The sequence below is a fragment of the Ornithorhynchus anatinus genome, chromosome 8 (assembly GCF_004115215.2).
Source record: "Ornithorhynchus anatinus isolate Pmale09 chromosome 8, mOrnAna1.pri.v4, whole genome shotgun sequence".
Lineage (NCBI taxonomy): Eukaryota > Metazoa > Chordata > Mammalia > Monotremata > Ornithorhynchidae > Ornithorhynchus > Ornithorhynchus anatinus.
This window is the reverse complement of record NC_041735.1, coordinates 22,147,704-22,161,554: the sequence shown is the minus strand read 5'-3', so window position 1 is coordinate 22,161,554 and position 13,851 is coordinate 22,147,704.

Here is a 13,851-nt window from a genome sequence, read left to right as displayed (position 1 = left end):
GGGAATAACAGGCCCGGTTTCCATGGATGGCTACAAGATAATAAACATAAAATTTATAAGTGGAATGGGAACATTTGGTTTATTTTCCCTCCTCTTTACAATCACCGCAGTTCAAATTGAAAACAGTGAAGAGTAGCAGAGCTCGGCAACAACCTGAAGATTGGTAAACAAAATAATTCATGTCTCGCTGATGCGATATGGTCCCATAATCAGTAAATTAATTTAGCCGACTCCGCTTTCACCATTAACTTTCTGTTTCCTCAGTTCGCTGGCATTTGGCTGCGAGCTTTATGTCTCCCTTCGACACACGTTGTGCTATAAACTAGAAGCAAGTATCTCGAAGGCTAAATGAAGAGGTAATGAGTCTACAGAAAAATGTAATTAAGGTACATTAACTCCTACTTAGTATCTTTTCGACTTTTGGCTTCCAACATTTGTCCTCGCTACGAGAACACATTCCAGCATGAAAGAAAGGCGGGTTGGAGATTTTGGCGCGATAGTTCGCGCCCTCCGCTTGTGCGTCGTCTATGCACTTGGATCTCCTGGGCTCCAGCCACTAGTCCACACTGCTTCTCTCGCTCAGTGATTATTGGTCCGCTGCAGGTTATCTGGGAAAAAGAGGGATGACAAAGATGGTGCATTCGTGGTCCTGCCACTGGCTACCCAGGATGGCAGCATTAAACCATTCCTCTCGGCATCCGTTCAGACTGACCGGTGAGAGGCAGCATGGCTTAGTGGATTGTAATGCACCCGATAAAGTGGGCACTCAATAAATACTGCTACTACTTGTCTTATCTGTCGAGTCGTCTCCGATCCGTAGCGACTCCGTGGATGCCTCTCTCCCAGAATGCCCCACCTCCATCTGTACTTGTTCTGGTAGTGGATCCACAGTTTTCTTGGTAAAAATCCAGAAGTGGTTTGCCACTGCCGCCTTTTGCGGCAAACTTGAGTCTCCACCCTCGACTGTCTCCCACGCCCCTGCTGCCCAGCACAGGTGAGCTTTGACTTGTAGCAGTTGGCCTTCCACTCGCCAGCCACTAACTGAGTTAGGAATGGATGCGTATGCCTCCGCTTGACCGTCCCGTAGCCGAGACTGGTAGAGTATTGGAGACTCTCCGGGTACGACCCCGAGAGGGGCCTTCTGCTACAACTGCTGCTATTACCGCTATTCACTCATTCATTCACTCGTATTTCCTTCATTCAATTGTATCGAGCGCTTACTGTGTGCAAAGCACTGTGCTGGGCTCTTGGGAGAGTACAATATAACAATAAATAGAGACATTCCCTGCCCACAAGGAGTTTACATTCTAGAGGCGGAGAGAGACATTCATATAAATTACAGATATGTACCTATGTACAAATTGCTAATATTACTCCGTTACTACTTTGAGCAAAAGAGCTGATTGAGTGCCATAAAACTAATAATCGGGAATTTCTGCTTGAAGCAAAGAGAAGCGGGTAACGGATTGAAGGGTTTGCGGAGGGAGGAGTCAGAAACATTACATAGGCAGGTCACAAGTATAAACGCCCGGCCTTAATAAGTTTAGGAAGAGGGGTCATTTGTTTTGCTTCAATTGTATCCTCCCAAGCACTTAGTACAGTTTTCCCTACACAGTAGACGCACGGTAAATAATATTAGTACTTTCGCTTTGACAAGTTGGATAAACGGTCCGGCCAAAGCCAGTTGATATTCAATAGGGATGAACACAATGAGACTTTAGTTCAGAACTGATTCCCCAAAGGAGTAGGTAACTTGGTGGCTGAAAGAGAGATCTATGGAGGGGAACGATTAAACAAGGGGAAGTGAAGGGGGAAGAGAGAGAGAGAAATCGCACCCATGAAGATATAATCCGAGCCAGGTTGGTGTGGGTCTGGATCTTAGAGAAAGTAATGTAAAAATTGTTCAAGAGGTAGATTGCTATCAAGCAGGGCTGGGTACTTCTATTAGCTTTTCAAATTGCTAGGCCTGAAAGGAGAGTGGAGAAGTGAACTGGATGTACACATCCTATTTACAATCTTGGGGACTGTATTATTGCATTCCTGTGTGGTTGTCATACTGAAGGTATCTGTTGTCTTTCACAATTAGGGCCAAGCTGCAGTGTGGGTTCCCAAAGAATTAAGTACATTCTGGCTAGAATTCTCTTGACTTTGGGGCAATGACCCTGACCATCTGCAATCACTTGGGGGAGTTCTGTTTTCTGAAAAACTTTTTCATCTATGAACTCTCCTATCTCGATTTTCTGCATTAGCCATGGTGGGTGGACAATCCTCCCTCTACTTCGATGGGCCTGTGGATAGAGCTCAGGCCTGGGAGTCAGAAGACTTGGGTTCTAATCCCGGCTCTGCCACTTGCCTGCTGTGTGACCTTGGACAAGTCACTTAGCTTCTCTGGGTCTCAGTTACCTCATCTTTAAAATGGGGATTAAATTTTATTCCCTCTTACTTAGATTATGAGGCCCGTGTGGGAAACGGACAGTGTCTCACCTGATTATCTTGTGTCTACTTCAACACTTAGTACAGTGCTTGACACAGAGTAGTCACTAAACAAATGATGGTTATTCCTTCTGTCTGCAAATTATTTTAGAATCACTTCCTCCACCCCCACTAGACTGTAAACTCCTTGAGGGGCAGAATCATGCTTAGTTGCTCTATTGAACTCTCCCAAGAACTAATTACGGTGCTCTGTACACTCTACGCAGCTAATAAACATTGTTGGGTGACTGATTAATTTATCTCCTGGTGAAATCTTTCCAAACGTTTGGTTTGAAATGCAGTATTTAATTGAACCTATGAGTGCAGTCTCAGGTTAGAAGAAAAAGATCTTATAACCCAGCTGGGCTTAAGGGTGTTTTCTCTGTTTCCTGGGGGGGGGGGGGGGGGTCATTTGGTTTTAAATCCAACAGTCTTGTTTTCAGGTAGAAGTGGCATGACCTAGTGGAAGGACCACAGGCCTGGCAGTCAGAGGACCTGAGTTCTAATCCCAGCATCTCCATTTACCTCCTGTGTGATCTTGGGCAAATCACTTCACTTCTCTGTACCTCATTTCCCTCATCTGCCAAGTGGGGATTTGATCCTTGTTGTCCCTCCTTAGACTGTGAACCGCATGTGGGACCTGATTAGCTTGTATCTACCTCTGCACTTAGTACAGTGCTTGGCACAAAGTAAGTGCTTAACAAATACCGCAATAGTAACGATGATGACGATGATTAAGAGTCTGTCCCGCATCTGGTACAAATATAGCACCGGAGGCTTTTATAGTCAGTATTTTCACTTTATTGCCTAGCCTCCTTCCACTTTCAAGTTCTGGAGTTTGCACGTTTAAGATCTGGAGTTTGGTTGTGATTTTGCTGTGTACGCAGACCTGAGGGAAGAACACAGAGGATGAGCAGTGAGTGTGGGATCAGGAGAAACACTGTAGGTTGGGGCCAAGTTTTTTTGCCTCTGCAAAATGGCACATGTGACTTCATCACCTTAGGCTTTGTTTCCAGGGCAATGCAGATGATATCTTCTGCATGTCCTCACCCGGTATATTTAGGTTCTATCAGTGGCCACCCTCTCGTCTCCCGGAAAGAGCAAACACTTCCTTTTTTTAATGGTATTTGTTAAGTGTTTACTATGTTCCAGACACCGTACTAAGCCCTGGGGTAGATACAAGATAATCCAGTTGGACTCATTCCTTGTCCCACATGAGGCGCGTAGTCTTAATCCTCATTTTACTGATGAGGAAGCTGAGGCACAGAGAAGGGAAGTGATTTGCTCAAGCTCACACTGCAGTCAGTTGGTGGAGCTAGGATTAGAACCCAGGACCTCTGACTCTCAGGCCCGTGCTCTACCCACTGGGCCTTGCTGCTGCTTGGCAGACGGTCTATGACACCTTATAATGAATCAATCAATGGTCTTCACTGAGCATTTACTGTGTGCAGAACACTGAACTAAGCGCTAAAGACTCAGAGGGCTAAGGTAGAGGACTAGATCTGGCTCACCCCATGGGGTGACTTGGGGAGATAGATTGAAGTGAACTGCATCGATAGGGCACTGTTGGCGAGAATACTTCAGCCGTGTCCTATGTAAACCGGGGTCTGATCTGATCTAATCGATGCTCTTCTCCCTACCGCAATTGCTCTGCTGCTCTCTAGAGCGTTTCTGGAGTTTTATTTAATAGAATGGTACATTTGATCCTAATGTGCCATCTCAAAAGTAATGAAGCAGAAAAGATCTTTATCTTCTTGGAAAGTTGCGGTTATTGGCAACCATTCAGAAAAAAAATAGAAGTAATTGCACAGTCTTTGAAGATATTGTATTGCTAACTGATTTTAGAACTGGGGGTGGGTGGTTTTTCACTCTGCCTTAATCACACCACGGAGACTATGTGTTGAAAATGCATGGCTTTCAGCAGCTTTCCGCTATCGCCAATTACAATGGCTCATTCGGTGGCGTGGAAGGGAGGCTGCTTTCAGGATCTCGAGTGAAGCGCAGCTGAACTCAGGACATCACTCAGCTTTCCAGTAAGCTCGTCGTGGACGGGGAATGTGTCTATTACGTGTACCTCCATCTCTCTATCTCACTGCCAACCTCTCGCCCGTGTCCTGCCTCTGGCCTGGAACGCCCTCCCTCCTCATATCCAACAGACAATTACTCTCCTCCCCTTCAAAGCGTTACTGGAGACACATTTCCTCGAAAAGGCCTTCCCTGACTAAGCCCTCCTTTCCTCTTCTCCCACTCCCTTCTGCGTCACCCTGATTCGCTCCCTTTATTCATCCCCCCTCCCAGACCCACAGCACTTACGTATATAGCTGTGATTTATTTATTTCAATTAACGTGTGTTGACTAGACTGTAAACTCGTGTGCAGAAAATGTGTAGTGTACATTTATTGTTACATAGTACTCTCCCAGTTGCCTAGTACAGTGCTCTGCACCCGGTAAGCACTCGATAAATGCAATTGATTGAATCCATTATGGGACTTACCTGGCTTATCAGTCATATTTATTGAGCTCTTACAGTGTTCAGAGCACTATAAGCATTTGGGTGGGCACAGTATGACAAAGTGGGAAGGTACATCCCCTGCCCACAATGAGCTTACAATTTAGAGGGAGTTTACAGTTTAGTCTAGTTATTTTTATACTGGGAAAGAATTCTTGATTGAACACCCAACAGTAATTCTTTATTGGAGTTCAGCCTGCTTCATTTTAAATCCCACCTAAAATGATCACCTCTCTCCCCACACACAGCCTCCACTCAGAACCCAGGAGCTGTTCTGAGAATGCCTCCCCATTCCTCAGAAACCTCCAGTGGTTGTCCCCTCCTCTCTGCATTAAGCAGAAACTCCTGACTGTTGGCTCTAAGACACCCAATCAGCTCTCTCCCCCCTGCTTAGATTCATCAATCAATTGTATTTATTGAGCACTTACTGTGGGCCGAGCACTGTAGTAAGTGCTTGGGATAGTACGATACCACAGAGTTGGCAGGCCCGTTCCCTGCCCACGCCAAGCTTTCAGTCTAGAATTGCTCCTCTTCCGTTGTAACCCCACACTATACACTTTGCTCCTCTAACACTAATCACTTACCATTAATCATTAACACTGAGACTCGACCTACCTCGCTCTTTTCTCTCTCACCATAGACCTCTTCTTCACATCCTCCCTCCTGACCGGAAGGCCTTCCTCCTTCACATCTGACAGACCACCATTCTCTCCACCTTCAAAACCCTACTAAAAATCTTACCTCCTCCGGGACGGCTTAACCGACTCATTTCTCCTCTTCCTATCCTATCTCCCTCCCTACTCCATCACCTATGAACTGGAGCCTTCATCTGCTAAGGATTTCAGCATTCACTCCATCCCTCCCACTGCAGCGTTTATTTACTTGGTCACTTCCCCATACCTGGAGTTTATTATAGTGTGTTTCCTGTTAGACTGTAAGTTCCTTAATGGTATTTGTAAAGAGCTTACTGTGTGCCAGGCACTGTCCTAAGAGCTGGGGTAGATATGAGTTAATCAGGTTGAACACAGTCCCACCCTATGAATCCAGTCTTAATCCTCATTTTACAGACGAGGTAACTGAGGCCCGGAGGAGTGAAGTAACTTAACCAAAGTCACACAGCAAGTTAGTAGTGACTATAAACCCGATCCTTCTGACTCCCAGGCTCGTGCTCCATGAAGTGATTAGCGAAGCTGACCCTGGCCCCCCCCTTCCCCTGGATGCGTCTTTGCAATTCTTGTTCTGTACAGTATCATTAATTCATTCATATTTATTGAGTGCTTACTGTGTGCAAAGCATTGTACTAAGCACTTGGAGAGTTCACCGTAACTAGCACACATTGTCAAGAAGGATGACTTCATATGCCACCATTTCACTAAACAGTCGATCAGTGGTATTTGTTAAGCAGTTACTGTGTACAGAGCACTGTACTCAGTGCTTTGGAAAATACAATAGAGTAGATAGACTTTATCTCTTACCACAAGTCGCTTACAGTCTGGAGGGGGAGGTGGACATTTAAATAAAATACAGATGGAATCTTTTTCTGGTAGTTGTTTAGTGCTTACTGTATGTCAGACACTTGTTCTAAGTGCTGGAGTAGATACAAGTGAATCAGGTTAGCCAAATTCCTGTCTCGCATGGGGCTCAAAGTCTAAGGAGGGAGAACAGGAGAACTGAGGCACAGAGAAGCTACGTGACTCACCTGAGTTCACCCAGCAAGCAATTGGTCGAACTGGGATTAGGACCCAGGTCCTCTGACTCCCAGACCCATGTGCTTTCCACAAGGTCATGCTGATTACAAATACATAATTACTGTGTGGCTTACACACACAGAGCAAATGCCACAGGTGTAGTGATTTATCTCAATTCCTCACTTCTTATGAAGCCAAATTTAAAGCAAATTCAGTGGGTGGTTAATTTGGAGACTAAATGAAGAAGAGGGAAATAAAGAAGCATCCTTGAATGCTTTAGAGTTTTCCTGGGTTAGAATAAAAGCTGGCACCAGCCTTTAAATCTCAAGTGATAAGAAAACAAAGGAATCTGGAGAAAAATGTGAAGAAAATAATCTGCGCTTAAGAAGAATGCTCAAGAACCATCTGGATGGCTACTTGCCTAGTGGTCAGTTGGCCCAACTGTCCAATTTGCTTTTGAGCCGATCTTTCTGCAGCTCGGAAGGTGGGGATTTGAGCGGGACCCCCTCTCCTTCCTACGGGGGCAATAGAAGAATCGATCGATCGATCGCTGAAACGTATTTATCGAGCACCTTCTATATGCAGAGCACCGTTCTAAGTGTTTGGGAGTGTACAGTATAACAGAGTTGGTAGACGATAGTACTTTTTTAATAATATTGGTTAAGTGCCTGCCATTTGTACTAAGCACTGGGGTGGATACAAGCTAATGGGGTTGGAAACATTCCTTGTCCCATGTGGGGTTCACACCCCGTTTTACAGATGTGGGAACGGAAGCACAGCGAAGCGAAGTGATTTTCCCAAGGTCAGCAAGCAGACAAGTTGGGGAGTGCTTACTATGTGCAGACCACTGCACTAAGCACTGGGGAAGAAGAGACAGATAGGAACTAAATGTCTTAAGCTAGGGAGTCAGGTGGAGAAGACAGGTGAGGTTATGGGGTGAGGGAAACAGGAGAAACAAGCATTTAGTACAGAGCTCTGCACCCAGTTAATACGATCGACTGAGTGAGAAAGAAGCCTCCTTGGTACTTTTCATACACTATATTTAGCCAATAATTTTTTTTAATGTAAAATCTGAGGCCTTGGGACCTAAGTGGTTTTCTCCCCATTATCTCAGTGATTTAGCCAAAGCTGTTTCCTAAGGTCTGAGTTTTCCGAGAATGCAACTACAGAGCTAGGAGGTGGAGTAGGGCTCATTATATGTTTTTCTGACTGACTCATCTTCTCAAAGGCAAAAACGGTCTTATCTCTACCACATGCCTCTAAATGTCAAGTGCAGTGTAATTTCTGATTTTAGTTTAAACCCATTATTACTGAAAGGAACAGGAGGGATCATTTGTTTTTGTTTTGCATGTTCAGATTCTCGTCCAAGCTTTGTATTAAGAATTTTAAAACATTTTGATTAAGAAAATTGACTATGGCGGAGAGTATATTATGCGTAAAAGATGATTTCATCTACGAAATATTTGGGACCCTATTTAGTTAAGAACCACAAGTCTTTGGTGGGCCCGGGGAGATCTTGTTTCCGTTCTGTACCCCAAGGTGGATTCCGGCTGACTCAGTGGGTCCCTGCCAGAAACAGCAACTGATTCCAATATTTAATCAGTCAATCAGTGACATTGAGCATCAACAGTGTGCAGAGCACTTAACTAAGCACTTGGGAGAGTGCAATACAACAGAGATAGCAGACAGGAACCCTGCCCACAAGGAGCTTATAGTCTAATGGAGGTGTTGGTGATTTACCCAATCAATCAATGGTATTTATTGAGTGCTTACTGTGTACAGAGCACTGTGCTAAACGATTGGGAGAGTACAGGAGTAGGTAGACACTAACCCTGCCCACAAGAAGCTTACAGTCTAGAATGGGAGACAGATATTTATATAAATGAATAAATCAAGGGTATGTTAGCATGTCTTTTTTCCCTCTGGTGACCACCTACTTTTAGAAGGTGTTGGTGCAGGTGGGTAGAGAGTTCCTTAGCGGCGAACTTTATGCTTTATGGCGGGACTCGTTAGAACAGTGAACAAGTTTACTTTCTACCAGCTCCGGTACCTCCCGAGCTTCGGGGCGGTAACTGGGAGAATTTGGCCGTGGGAGCTGGCTGGGTGACTTTGCTTCTTAGCTTCAGATTCAGAAGTCTGCAAGGTAACGGTGCCCTGTTCTCACAGGATCCTGGCCTAGCACAAGGCCTTTTTAAAAAATTTGGTGTTTTTTAAGTGCTTACTATGAGTCAGGCAATGTACTGAGTGCTGGGGTAGGTACAAATTTGTCAGCTTAGACACAGTCCCTGACTCACAGGGGGCATACAGTCTTAATCCCCATTTTACAGATGAGATAACTGAGGCATAGTGAAGTGACTTACCCAAGATCACTCAGCAGATGAGTGGAGGAGCTGGGATTAGCACCAAGTCCTTCTGACTCCCAAGCCTGTGCTCTACCCACTAGGCCGTGTGCTTCTCAAAATGTCCTATAGCCCACCCCAGATTTGGCGGAGGTAATAGTAATTTACGAGATGTTCTTGTCTGCCTGTCTCCCCCGATTAGACTGTAAGCCCATCACAGGGCAGGGACTGTCTCTAACTGTTGCCGATTTGTACATTCCAAGCGCTTAGTACAGTGCTCTGCACATAGTAAGCGCTCAATAAATACTATTGAATGAATGAATGAACTGTGATGTTTATTAAGCAGTGGGTGGATAAAAGCAAATTGGGTTGAACACAGATCCTGTCCCACATGGGGCTCACAGTCTCAATCCCCGTTTTACAGATGGGGTAACTGAGGTACAGAGAAGTGAAGTGACTTGCCCAAGGCCACTTAGCCAAGTACTAGAGCAGGATTAGAACCCGTGACCTTCTGACTCCCACAACTGTGCTCTATCCACTATGCTATGGATGCTTGACCTTTTAATCTCTTCTTCTCAAGAGTCTTTTGCATCCACACAAACAATCCTATAGGATTAAATTTCTGCTGTTTGCTCTTAGTTCAATAATAATAATAATATTGGTTAAGGACTCACTATGTTCCAAGCTGTACTAAGCACTGGGGCAGATAGAAGCTAATCAAGTCCCACATGGGACTCGCCTTCTAAGCAGGAGGGAGAGCAGGTACTGAATTCCCATTTTACAAATGAGGAAATTGAGACACAGAGAAGTTAAGTGACTTGTCCAAGATCGCACAGGAGACGAGTGGTAGATCTTGGATTAGAACTCAGATCCTCTGAATCCCAGGGCTGGGCTCTTACCACTAGGCCGTGTTGTTTCAAAGCTTTCGGTGGGGCGCCTTTAACATTTTAGTCTTCCATCTTGGAAGTAGCTGAGAGAGAAAGAGGTTTGCACTCTCCCCTATCTCCCCTCTCCCTCCACCCAAAGAAAGGGAGTAGATTCAACGTTTAAAAAAGTAGTTTCATGTGATAGTGCGGTTGGAAATGTAGGTACAGAAAGGAAGGAAATTCAAATCCGTGGTCTCCATAGTAACTGTAACTCGCTCCCATTGTATCTATGTACACGATTGTTATTAAGGCATGAACTTAACTGCATATACAACAATGCAAAATACTACTCAGGCACAAGAGAACCTACTTTTGGTTGCTGTGGGAACCAGAACTTTTCAGTTGTCTTAACTAGGATAACAGTGTGCTCCTTCTCTCTATAGGGCAGATTAAGTTCCTTTGTCGTTTTTCTCCGACATGCAAATAACTCTCATTTAACATCTTACATCTGAATGTATTTACCGTACACAGAAATCGATAAAGAATGCATTCCCAACAGTCCCCTCCTACCTTGTGAGTGATCATATTTTCAAGCAGGAGGCTGCATTGATGGTACTGTGTTATTGGGGTTGGGGAGCTTGGGGTAAGTAAAGGGAAAGAGAGAAGGGGTTTACCCTGAATTTCTTGTCACCAGATTCCTATTCAAGAGAGAGGAGAGTTAGGAACTTGGAGAAGCAGCATGGCTTAATGGGTAGGGCACAGGTCTGGGAGTCAGAAGGATCTGGGTTCTAGTCTCAGCTCTGCCGCTTGTCTGCTGTGTGACTTGGAGCAAATCACTTAACTTCTCTGTGTCTCGGCTGCCTCACCTGTAAAATGGGATTAGGACCGTGAGCCCCACGTGGGACATAGAACGTGCCCAACCTAATTAGCTGGCTTCTACCCTAGCGCTTAGTACAGTGTCTGGCACATGGTAAGCCCTGTACACATACCATAAAAATACTATTGAATGTGTGGTCTTCTTAGTGTCTTCGGACTTTACAGTCGGTGAATTTTGCATGTTAGTTACAGCACAGGATTAGCGTCGACTCTCACATCTTAGCTAAGCCTTCCCTCTGAGTCACCATGACCACTCATTCATTCATTCAATCGCATTTACTGAGCACTTACTCTGTGCAAAGCACTGTACTAAGCGTTTGACCACTGACTTCACCAATCACTTGTCATAAAAATGAAATCTGGGTGGTCCCTTGGTTCTCTAGACTGTAAACTCTTTGAGGGCAGGGACTGGGTCTACCAACTCTACTGTATTGTGTTTTCCCAAGCACTTAGCACAGTGCTCTACACACAGTAGGTGCTCAATAAATACCTCTGTTTGATTGCTTCAGTGGTCCCTCATGTTACATTGGACAGATATCCCTCAAGCAACAGAGAGCTGGCTATGTCTGCAGCAATTTTCGGTCCTGACCTAGCCGAGCTTGGGAAGAAAAGAAAGCTGCCAGCAGTTGTTTTTTTCATGGTATTTGTTGAGCACTGTCTATGTGCCAGAAAATGTACTTAATGCTGGGTAGATACAAGCCAATAGAATGGACACAGTCCTTGTCCCAGATGAGGTAACTGAGGCCCAGAGAAGTGAATTGACTTGCCCAAGGTCTCACAGCAGACAAGCGGTGGAGCTGGGATTAGAACACAGGTCCTTGTGACCCCCAGGCCCGTGCTTTTCATATATCGATGTATATAAATAGATGAATATCATATGCATTAAAATATGTCTATCCATCTATCTATGGCAAGGTATCTATATCTGTAGATATTCACGACTGTAAGCTCACTGTGGGCAGGGAATGTGTCTGTTTACCTTGGACTCTCCGAGGTGCTTAGTGCAGTGTTCTGCACACAATAAGCACTCAATTCATACGATTGAGTGAATATCTATCTGTCTTTACTTGATTTTTCTCCGATGCTACTAAGAGTGACAACCTATACAAGCATGAAAGAGTGGCTAAGAAGTACACTTTACAAAGGGGAAATTTTCTGGTGAGCCAACTGTGAATTTGGGTGAGATGGGCAACTCAAAGGATATCTTTTTTGCCTTTCCTCATTTGAGATGAATCGTGAACTCCTGGTCTCTGGAACAGAAGAACCCTTATCAAATCCGAGGACTCAGCTCTTTCCTCTAGTTGGGCTCTCTCTCCCGGTTCCCAGGATATAGGTCCGGGTAACTTGACTCATTCCTAAAGCTTTCAGTCTCCTGGCAGCGGTGACTGGCACAGCCAGTGGAGGTTTCAGCCACTCACAACTTTGAGTTCATCAACATCTCCACTGTCGGTTCCCCAAGCATAATTCACAGAGCAAAGTGCTCTTGGAGCAGTTCACAATACATATAAATAAATGAATGAAGGCATATAAATAAAACATCAATGAGGAAAACAAGACATGTTAATTACACAGAGGAGGATAAGAGCCTCTGAAAGCCAGGACTGTCAGTTCTGATCTGAATTCTGCCTCAGTTGCTGGGTGGCCTCAGTTCTGGGGATGGCGGTTAAAAAGCATTAGTCTTCACCGCTTTAGCCGCAGTGCCCCATGGGGGAATCAGGGTCTCCAGCGGACCAGTGGTCAATCACCAAAAGTCAGCCATACACAGCTCAGAAATGGAACTTTTCTTCGGAGGTGGTTAGAGGCAGCTTGGCTTAGTGGATAGAGCCGGGACCTGGGAGGCAGAAGGACCTGGGTCCTGATCCCGGCTCCGCCACGTGTCTGCCGTGTGACCTTGAGCAAATCACTTCACTTTTGTGGGCCTCGGTTCTCTCATCTGTAAAATGGAGATTGAGAGTGTGAGCCCCATGTGGGACAGGGACCGTGTCTATCCTGATTAACTTGTGTCTACCCCAGCATTTAGAACAGTGCTTAACAAGTTCCATAATCACCATCGTCACTGGGTAACTGTACTCTCCTCCCAGGAGGGGTATATTCATTTTCTTCTCTCCCAAGTACTTAATACAATGCACTGGACACAGTAGGCCCTCAAGAAATGCTCTTGATTGATTATTTTTTATTATGATTTTTGCTGATTGCTGGTCTCCCAGCTGGATTAGTCCAAGTGATGTCCTGCACTCATAGGGTAAAAGATATCGGCAAGTGAGGATGCAGTGACTTGTGTTAGGGAAGCAGCATGGTTCTGAGAGACAGAGTTTGAATCCCAACTCTGCTACTTGCCTGCTTGGCGACTTTGCCGGTTAACTTTTCTGGGCCTCAGTTTCTTCATGCATAAAATGGGGATTAAACACTGGCCCTCCATCCTATTTAGATTATTGACACCATGTGGACAAGAGACTGTGTCTGACCTATCGTGTATCTTCCCCGGTGCTTAAGACAGTGTTAGCAGTTAGTAAGTTCTTAACAAATACCATTATTCGTATTCCTTCCTCTCATTTTCCATAGCCCTGGCTGGCATTCAGTGAGGTCTTTCCCATATTCCAGAGGGACAGGCAGAAGAGCAGGTCAGGGGAAGAAAGAGACTTGGAGGGAGGAATATAAAGCTCTAGGAAGTTTAAAGCTGAGGCTGTGGCCAGGTCACACAGAGTGGCTTGTCGGTTTGAATTTGGGGGGGTCTTTGTGGCTGCCCAGGACACTATTCACCAAGAACTTGGAGAGTTTAGAAAACACATTTTACTTTGCCCCTTGGAGGTTATTTACTTCACATGCAGCCAGAACTCATAAAACATGCATATGTACATATATCTATATATATACAGATAAAGAGATATACAAATCCAGAACCATATTTGGTTCTCGCCTCTGGATTTTCTGATGAGAGACAAAGGGCAGAGACCTCACCAGGTGTGGTACGTTTATGTATATGCATGTTCTCCCACAACCGGCATCATTCCAGACACACCTCCCTCCTCAGCTTCACTGAATCTCGCACCTCCCCTCCTTCAAAGCCCTCCTTCAAAGCCACCTCCTCTAGGAAGTCTTCC